This window comes from Cannabis sativa, chromosome 9 (assembly GCF_029168945.1).
Source record: "Cannabis sativa cultivar Pink pepper isolate KNU-18-1 chromosome 9, ASM2916894v1, whole genome shotgun sequence".
NCBI classification, from domain to species: Eukaryota; Viridiplantae; Streptophyta; class Magnoliopsida; order Rosales; family Cannabaceae; genus Cannabis; species Cannabis sativa.
Window position 1 is genome coordinate 34,951,235 of NC_083609.1, and position 10,932 is coordinate 34,962,166.

Below are 10,932 nucleotides of genomic sequence, written 5' to 3' on the forward strand. Positions count from 1 at the left end.
AAAAATTAATATTTAGGTTGATTTTCATCATGATACTTAAATATTTGAAATTTTTCTTAATATTTAATTAAATAGGAAAATTATATTTATGTTGAAAAATTAATTTTTATTAATTAATTTTTGACCAACATAAAATTAGAATAATTTTTCTAGGATTTATTTTTATTTTATTTTAGAGCAATTTCGAAAATTTTATTCTTATATACTATAATTTTTCGAAATGCAATATATATTTATAGAAAATTAAATTTGAGTTGTAAATTAATTTAAATTAGTTTTGATACAACTTAAATTGTATAATTTTCTAAATATTTATTGAAAAATTATTACTAAGATGGAAATAATTTATTTTTCATATCCATCTAAGTATAATTTTATAAATATTAAATTGAAAATTAAATATTTAAGTTGATTTCATTCTTGATACGTAAATATTATTATTTTAATGATATTTAGTTAAATAGAAAATTTTTTCAAGTTGGAAATTTTAATTTCAGAACAACTTAAATTTGAATAATTTTCAAAATGTATTTTATTTTTATTTTATTAATCATTTTCGAAATTGTATTTTTTATTTAAATGTAGAAAATTTTGAATTTTTTTTTCTTGAAAAATTGATTAGAGTTGAAAATTATTTATTTTAATTTTGGACCAACTTAAATCATTATATTTTTATTTAAATGATTAATTAAAATAAATTAAATAAAATATATTATAATTAGAAAATGAATTAATTAGTCAATGAAAGTCTAGATAAATATTATCTATTTTGCTTGAAGTACTAGTAATATTTAATTAAATAAAAAATTAATATTTAAGTTGATTTTCATCATGATACTTAAATATTTGAAATTTTTCTTAATATTTAATTAAATAGGAAAATTATATTTATGTTGAAAAATTAATTTTTATTAATTAATTTTTGACCAACATAAAATTAGAATAATTTTTCCAGGATTTATTTTTATTTTATTTTAGAGCAATTTCGAAAATTTTATTCTTATATACTATAATTTTTCGAAATGCAATATATATTTATAGAAAATTAAATTTGAGTTGTAAATTAATTTAAATTAGTTTTGATACAACTTAAATTGTATAATTTTCTAAATATTTATTGAAAAATTATTACTAAGATGGAAATAATTTATTTTTCATATCCATCTAAGTATAATTTTATAAATATTAAATTAAAATTTATATTTACAATTTTTCATTCTAAATTGGAAATTTTAATTAAATAAATATATATTTAAAATAAATTTATTAAAATAAACATTTGAAGAAAATACATTTTAAATAATGAGCTTTATTATTATTAGGACATTCGATCTCCATTGTTGGTTCTACGTAGTTATTGTTTTAGTGAGTAATCCTCCATAATGGAGGAACGTTGATTAGCAATTTAACGCCGTAGAATCTTCAAAGATAAGTACTATTTGTAAGTGTTTATTTTAGTATGGATCACCGTAATGGTGGCGAATTTTAATAAGGCTTACAAATGTATGAAACAATGGTGGAAGCTCATAAGATAGAATGGCCTTGACTCTCGCCTAAACGGGACAACGCTGGATTCTGATCTAGATCGAATAAAAGGTTGCTAGAATGTTTATCATTTCAGATGAGCTGACAACTCTATTCAATGGATGGTATCTTTGACTCTCGCCTAAATGGGACACTGATATCACTTTGTTGAAGACCTTGGAAATTATATAGGATTGTATGTTTTAGTATTTTCGCTTGTCATTCCTACTTGCTATATGTTTGATAATTTCTGAATTGTGTGTGAATTTATATTGAACCATATTTTCTGTTATTAATTGTAGTTTAATTTCGAATCTTCATTGTTGGTCTAACTGAGCTAGTTATTTTTAATGGGACAAATCCCTAATGGATTGTCATCCATTAGACAAACATAATAGTGTTAGATCTCGATAGATAAATATTGTAAATGTAACATCTAGTTGGTCATCAATAGATAACATTTTAGACAAGTATTTACAATATGAAACAAGAAGTTTATAAAAATAAGAATAACTTTGACTCTTGCTAATCGAGACATCGTTGGATTCTTATTTTAAATTCGAAATTATCTTTTATTCCTCTTAGCTTATTCATTTCGAATTAGCTTAAATAATATATCATTAGATGAATGGTTTATAAATCATATAATGTCATTCTGATTTCACTTAAGAAATTGAATGGCGCATATGATTATATTCCCAAAATTCTATCCCGAAATGACATAAATCCTCAATCTTAGAAGCTCCTACTTGTATATGCTTACTTTAGGCAAATTAGACTTAGAGTTAGATTAGTAGTGGTGGTCTAAGAGAGAAGAATATTCATGTATATTTGGTATAAATTTAAGTCTTTGACTTTAAATTTTAGATTCCAAATAGAAATTTTATACAATACAGTTACACTTTCACAAGTGTTTATAATCCATTTTTTCTATTAATGGATTCAAACTGTATGTTAAAGTATGAATATGAGTTTAGTATTCTCTGACCAGGATCCACTTGCACTATTCTAAGAACCCTTTGATGTAACTAAACCTAAGTCATCAAAAGACCACAACCATATTCTTATATAAAGCTATGCATTTGTATCTTGTTCACAGTTGTTTTGACAAGATCCTTCTCTACAAAGAGTCAATATGCCTATATCCACTGAAAGTGTAATCATCTCATTCGCAAATGGATGTAAATTCATGGGTGGCTATGAGTTTTTCGTTATATTCTTAAGATGATCACTCTAGATTTTACCTTAAGCACAAAAATTTGAAATGTATGAAAAATTTCATGAATTTCTAGCAATGGTGAAAAACCATTAAGGTAAGTGGTTAAAGATCTTGCGAACTGATAGGGGTGGAGAAATTTTTGGTACATATACAGTTCAAAGATCATTAAGTTGATTTTTTTGAATTATATCCAAACTTACCTCCCCAGAAATTCGATTTGCATATTGATGATTAGTTACTAGTCGTTACCTAAGTCCTTCTAAGGAAATACCTTAGTGAAAGGAAAATTTCAGAATGATGGAATAGTTTTGTACTTAATATAAACCATCACTAGATTCATGGATGACCTAATCGTAATCTTAAGGAAAGCTGGAACTGTTAACCAAGGATTGCATGTTTGTTAGCTATTCTAAGTGATTAGGGGTGGACCATCCCATAGTCATTAGATAAGAAAGTGTTTGTTCTTACAAATACTACTTTTCTAAGAAAATGACTAAGTCTAAAAATAAAGCAGCAAATAAAGGAGATATTTTTTTTCTTGACTCCAAAAGTGTTCTATCATCTTATTCGATACAAGATGATCTCACTGCCTCTGTTGTTTTTGACACAATCGAAGAGGGTTCTTAGACAAAAGTCACGGTATTTTGTCGTAATGGGAAGGTTTCAAGGAACTCACCCTGATATGACTTGGAAGATACTGGTGATTAAAATCCATTGTTAGTTTAAACAAGTAATGGATTGTCAGAATAAAAAACTAAGAAGCAAAGCCAAGAGAACTATGGTTAAACCATTCATGTGGAACAACCAAAAGTTTTCTATTACAAGAATATAAAAGGAAATTTTAGTTAGTAAGTCTATTCAATGGACTTAACAAAACTTCCTATTTCTAGTATTATAGGTTTGAGCTTATCTAAACCTATGGCTTGTGGTATGCCTGGTAATTTAGTTACTCTAATGCAAGCAACTCACTCTAGTAAGATGCTGAAGAATTTTCTTTTCTAGTGGCTAAATCTATAGAAGATTTTCGACTTCTACATATAGATTTTATTTATCTAAGGAAAAGTCTCAACAATTCTAGAAAATATAAAGCCATGAAAAAATTTAAGGAATCAGAAGTGAAAGGTCTCAGATATGCTTTAGTATGCCTTAGACCAGACACCTGCTGTTGAGTGGGAGTAATGAGTAGGTATCAGATTTATCCAGGAAAGGAACATTAGAAGATAATCAAGTAATCTTAAGATTAAGAAGAGGAGCTATATGTTAGGCGATAAGGGTGTATTTAATACTCTTAGACTACACCAAGTTAGATTTCTAGACTTGCCTTGGTGCTAGAAACTCTGCTGATGAGATGGTCATTACTCTGGGGGTGGACTAGTGATTTTGGAGAAGTGTAAAAACCTATCTGAAGTCTCTAAGTCTACTAGAGAGAGACTAAATGTTAAAGTTGCAGGAAAGATACTTATTCAGTGTAAGGAAAGTTCTATACATTCTTGGCATTGTTCCAACATTTATTAACTACAAGTGTTACTTCCTGACTAACAGAAAAGTAGTTGCCAAAAGTAAAGAATCCAGTATCCCTAGAGAAGTAAACATATAAAGAGGAATCTCACAATATCAAGTATTTTGTGATTAAGAAGATGTAATGGTGGAGAAAAGGTTGTATTAATACAACATGTCAGAACCTATTACGGAGAGTATACTACATACTACACTTGATTTGTATATCAAGGAGTTGAGATTATTTGAAATGCACTTTTTGTTTTATATTAGTGCAAGTGGGACTTTGTTGGGTTTTGTACCCTAAATAAAATCCATCTCAATATAATATGATTTACTAGTTAATAAAGAACAGAAATAACATTTTATGTGGCATGGTTCACATGAGTTATTTCATTATTGTTTAATGTATAAATTCTATTAAGTCCAGAACATATGTATTTGTTAATGATTATAGTATTGTCAGCACAGTGGAATATAATCATGTTTATATGTTCGAAAGTTTAATTCCCTGATTTGTCAGTTCACTGGATTTAGACTGGCATGATAATCAGCGATAGGTATGCTTACCCCTTAGATAAGTGTTATGTCCTTTCCAGGGTATTGGCAAAGTTTACCAGTATCGGATGTATGGAGTATACATTGGAAGGGACCGATAGCAAACATTGATTAGATATGTTAAATTTACCGTAATATCTATTCAATTCAATATCGCCTAGTTGATCCTAGATCAAATTATCTTAATCCTAATATGGTTAGGTTCGATCTCAAGAGTATTATACATGTTCTTTGATTTGCTAGTTAAGCATATTTTTTGGTCAGGGTGATACGTACATTTTGGGAACATGATAGTGCAATTGAGTGGGAGCGCTAATCATAGATATGGAATCTATAGCTTCTATAGGTATTTGGAAGTGAAACGATGATTTCCTTCGAGCTTGCTAAATAGAGATAAATGATAGAACAATTATTTTAGTGACTATAATATCATTTATAGGCGACAAGTGTTTTAAGGATAAAATATATTGAAAGGACGTAACGGTAATTTTATCCCTATGCAATGTAGATCATCTATAGAGGATCATTGATTATTGGGATTATAATAATGGATAATTAATAGCGTATCTACATCCTGGAACATATAGAGCGTTCTATATGACTAAGAGTGAAATTCCAAGTTCTTTGCGTGGATGCAACAAGGAATTAATAAGTGAGTGAATTTACCTGGTAAATTCTAGGACTGCTTATTGGAAGCTCAGTTATATAGGCCCATGGTCCCCATACTAGTGGAGACCATACTGCTTATAAGACTCAAATAATTGATTTTGATTAATAAATTATAATTCTAAATTAGACTATGTCTAGTTTATGAATTTTCACTAAGTAAGGGCAAAATTGTGAAGAAAAGAGATTCTAGGTCTTATTTATTAATTGAAAGACTTTATTAAGACTAATTAGTAAATATATTAAGTGACAATATTATTTAATAATTAAATTTTAGTTATTAAATAATTAGAATTGGTCTTTAAGTGGTTAAATTGGATAATTGGCATTTTTGAGAAAATGGGATGAAAAAAATGACAAAATGGAAAAATTGCAAAGTGGGCCCAATCCACATCCGAAAGCCACCCACTTAGTGTAATTTACCATTTAATTTTTCTATTATTTTAATGCTAATTAAATCTAACCTAAACCTTGGTGGTTTCCTATAAATAGGTTGTGATGGCTTAAGTGATGATGATTGATGATACATCACATTCCTTCAGTAAAATTTTAAGCCTCCTTCCTATAGAAAACCAGAAACATCCTCTATTTTCTTGTTCAATTATTCAGCCTTGAGTGATGGAGTAAGTTCCCACACACATCAAGTAGTATCTCAATCATTGTGTGAAAGATTGTGAAGAATCCAATCAACAAGAAGGAGAGAAAGAGATCTAGGTTCAGATCTTGATAATGCTTTGCTACAGAAAAGAATCAAGGGCTAGAGATCTGAACGGAAGGAGTCATTATATTCCGCTGCACCCAATGTAATGTTTTCTCAAACCCGTATATGTTTATTTCATTGTTTTAGAAATTCATATTAGGATGTTAATGAAACATACTTGTTAGTAAATCTAGATCCTGGTAAAATATTTCAAACAAATTGTACTAATGTTGCTAGTTCATCATGGTTGAGAAGCTGGGATTTCCAACGCTTAAACATCCACGTCTTTACAAGTTGCAATGGTTGAATGATAGTGGTGAAGTGAGAGATACCAAACAAGTTTTGGTATCTTTCCGAATTGGCAAATATGAGGATGAGGTATTGTGCGATGTGGTCCCAATGCAAGCTGGACACCTTCTTCTACGAAGGCCTTGGCAATTGGATCGGCGAGTCCAACATGATGGGTTCACCAACAAGTACTCATTCATGTTCCGTCAACGAACAGTCACTGTAGCACCTTTGACACCAAAACAAGTGTATGAAGACCAAGTGAGATTGAAAAATTTGAGTGATCAAAAGAATTTGAGTGATAAAAAGAAATTGAGTGATAAAAAGAACTTGAGTGAGCAAAAGAATGAGAAAAAAGAGAGCCAGAAAGAGAAAACAATCGAAGCAAGTGAGAGAGAAAACAAAGAGAAGAGTTCTATCAATGAGAAAAAAATAGAGAGAAAACAAAATAATTTGTATGCAAAAAAAGTGAGATTATGCGAGCTTGGCGTACAAAACAACCAATGCTTTTGTTCGTTTACAAGAAGGCTCTTTTAAACACTAACCAACTTGATTATTTGCTGCCTAGTGTTGTTGTTTCTATTTTGCAGGAATTTGAGGATGTGTTTCCCGAGGAGGTACCACATGGTGTACCACCTATTCGAGGAGTAGAACATCAAATTAATTTTATTCCAGGTGCTTCAATCCCAAACCGCACAGCATATAGAACTGATCCTGATGAAACCAAAGAAATACAAAGGCAAGTTGAAGGATTGATGACCAAAGTGCATGTGAGAGAAAGCATGAGCCCTTGTGCGATTCCAGTAATTCTCGTTCCTAAGAAGGATGGAACATGGAGGATGTGTGTTGACTGTCGAGCCATCAACAACATAACGGTAAAATATCGACATCCCATTCCTCGTTTAGATGATATGTTAGATGAGTTGCATGGTTCTTGTGTATTTTCTAAGATTGATTTTAAGAGTGGGTATCATCAAATACGTATGAAAGAAGGAGATGAGTGGAAAACTGCATTTAAAACTAAACATGGATTGTATGAATGGTTAGTCATGCCTTTTGGACTAACTAATGCACCTAGCACTTTTATGCGATTAATGAATCATGTTTTGCGTGCTTTCATTGGAAAATATGTTGTTGTGTATTTTGATGATATTCTAACTTATAGTAAGAGTTTGCATGATCATGCTTAACATTTGCAATCAGTTTTGGATGTGCTTCGAAAACATAAACTACATGCTAACCTTAGTAAATGCACTTTTTGCACCGATAAGATTGTTTTCCTAGGATTTGTTGTGAGTGCTACAGGTATTGAGGTTGATGAAGAAAAGATCAAAGCCATCCAAGAGTGGCCAACCCCCTAACCTATAGGTCATGTTCGAAGTTTTCATGGCCTTGCTAGTTTTTACAGGAGGTTTGTGAAGGATTTCAGCACCATTGCAGCAACGCTTACAGAAGTTATCAAAAAGAATGTTGCTTTTGAATAGGGTGAAGCACAAGAGGAGGCATTTGAACTGCGTAAACACAAGCTTACTCACGCCCCAGTACTCGCTTTACCTAATTTTTCTAACACATTTGAAATTGAATGTGATTCTTCCGGTATAGGTATTGACACTATTCTTATGCAGGAAGGGAGACCCCTTGCATACTTTAGTGAAAAGCTAGGTCGGGCTGCACTTAATTACCCCACCTATGATAAAGAGTTGTATGCTCTGGTGCGAGCTTTAGAAACATGGCAACACTATTTGTTGCCCAAAGAATTTGTGATTCACACAGATCATGAATTCCTTTAACATTCTAAGGGCCAACACTAGCTCAACAGGAGACATGCATGATGGGTTGAGTACATTGAAACATTTTCATATGGCATTCGATATAAACAAGGTAAGGAGAATGTTGTTGTCGATGCCCTTTCTCGCAGGTATGCCTTAATCTCTACTCTTGATGCTAAATTACTTGGTTTTGAACATATTACGGAACTTTATCCTGATGACCATGATTTTAGTGAGATTTATGGTGCTTGTGAAAAATCTGGTGAAGGTAAGTTTTATAGGCATGAGGGTTTCTTGTTTAGGGAGCATAGGTTGTGTGTGCCTAATTATTCTTTACGAGATTTGTTAGTTCGGGAATCCCGTGGAGGAGGGCTTATGGGACATTTTGGAGTTGCTAAAACCTTAGTTATATTACAAGAACACTTCTTTTGGCCCAACATGAAAAGAGATGTTGAGCGAATTTGTGGTAGATGTGTAACTTATAAGTAAGCTAAATCGAGGGCTCAGCCAAATGGTCCTTACACCATGGGTTGATATCTCAATGGATTTTGTGTTGGGTTTACCTAGGAGTAAACGTGGGAGGGACTCAGTTTTTGTGGTGGCAGACAGATTTTCTAAGATGGCTCATTTTATCCCATGTCATAAAACTGATGATGCTTCTAATGTTGAAGATTTATTTTTGAGGGAGATTGTCAGATTACATGGTATGCCTAGAAGCGTTGTATCTGGTAGGGATGCTAAGTTCTTAAGTTACTTTTGGAAAACATTGTGGGGGAAAACTTGGGACAAAACTTTTGTTTTCTACTACTTGTCATCCTCAAACCGATGGTCCAACAGAAGTAGTTAATAGAACTTTATCCACTTTATTGAGGGGTATCATCAGTAAAAATATTAAGACTTGGGAGGATTGCTTACCACATGTTGAATTTGCTTAAAACCGTTCTATGCATTCTGCGACTAAATTTTCACCATTTCAAAAATTTTATGGTTTTAATCCTTTGACTCCTTTAGATCTATGACCTTTACCTATTTCTGAGCATTTGAATTCAGATGGAAAAATGAAAGTAGAATTTGTGAAGCAAATCCATGAGAGGGCACGACTCAATATACAAAGAAGGACCGAGGAATACATAAAGCAAGCTAACGAGAGTCGTCACAAGCAGGTTTTTGAGCCCGGTGATTAGGTATGGTTACACGTGAGGAAAGAACGACTCCCAGCCCAAAGATGTTCCAAATTGCTACCTCGAGCAGATGATTCGTTTCAAGTGCTTGAAAGGATCAATGACAATGCCTACCGACTCAATTTACCTGGAGAATATAATGTTAGTGCTACTTTTAATGTTTCTCATTTGAGCCGTTTTGATGCAAGTGAAGATTTGAGGGCAAATCTTTTTCAAGAGTGGAGGAATGATGAGAACACTAAGGCTAAAATTACAAGTAAGGTTCCAGTTGGCCCGGTGACGAGGGCGCGAGCCAAGAAATTCAAAGAAGAACTCAACAACTTAGTCAAAAGAATTTTAAAACAAGAGGAGACTATGGTCAACACTGAAGGAGAGCAAAAATTTGTGTTTCTTATCAAAGTAGACTCAATTTAGACCCAAATTAAGCTGATCACGTTTTCCAAGGCTTTTGGCAACTTTCCTTTTTAATTTTGTTTCCTTTATTTTGTCGTTGTTTTATTTGGAAAGTTGTCTTTCTTTTAGTTTCCTTTTTCTTGGTTGTAAGTTGGCTATATAAAGCCTTGTAAACACTTTGAAACAGATTTTTTTGGAATAAAAATTTGAGAAATTTTCTTCTTGCGTTCTTGAGAGAACTATTCGAACTTATCAAGGAGTATTCCTTGTGGCGTTCAACTTGACTTATCAAACGGATTTGCACCACCGTTTGTGGTGTCCTCCTTCATACCAAGGTTCATGCTAAACTAAGCACTGTTTCACGGTTCCACATCCAAATTTCGAGAATTTTTAGAGTCTGCCATATTTAGTGTCGGGTTTCATCACAGCTGTTGGTGTGGTTCGTATCAAGCAGTACATGTTGAAACATTATTGGGTTTACCTCTAGAGCTCGTTTTCAACAAATTCATTTCCTTTTGGACTTCTTCCATCCAGACAAACACTTGAGCCCTTTCGTTGAACTCAGTGATGCTTCTCACCGGATGTCCTTGTAAGTCATCCCACAACTCGCCCCTTGCGGTTAATGGATTGGTAAAGATCCCCGCCTGAAGGGCTATAAGTTGCGTGCTGTCATGAAAATTTCTAACCCTAGTGGCAGCTGTCCTAGAACGACTTAAGTACGCCTTAATGTTTCGCCGGGCTGCTGCTTTATATTGGTTAGCGAGGCTGCTTCGGGTCGCCTATCCCTAGCGACCTGAAATTGCTTCTTGAAATCCCTAGACAGCTACTTCTAGGAAGTTATGGAATGATGAGTGAACTTGTTAAACCAGCTACTTGCTACTCTAACAAGCAAAGTGGGGAATAAAATACAACATAAATTGTTTGTCACATTACTCGCTCGCATTATTGTGTTAAAGTTATTAAAATGTGAGATCGGATCTATGGTTCCATCATAAGACGAGACATGCGGGTTTTTGAATCCCGAAGGAAAAGGTGTATTCATTATATCTGGGTGATACGGCTCAAGCTCCTCGTCATAGTCGTATCCAGATAGTTTCCCTAATTCCCCCACTTGATATCTCCTTAACTTGTGCTCTA

The 10,932-nt window shown here is 32.6% G+C and overlaps 1 pseudogene; it reads left to right on the plus strand.

Annotated features, from left to right (window-relative positions):
* The first annotated feature begins 6,407 nt into the window (after positions 1 to 6,407).
* On the plus strand, positions 6,408 to 8,710 carry LOC133031376 (uncharacterized; annotated as a pseudogene).
* Positions 8,711 to 10,932: the final 2,222 nt, after the last annotated feature.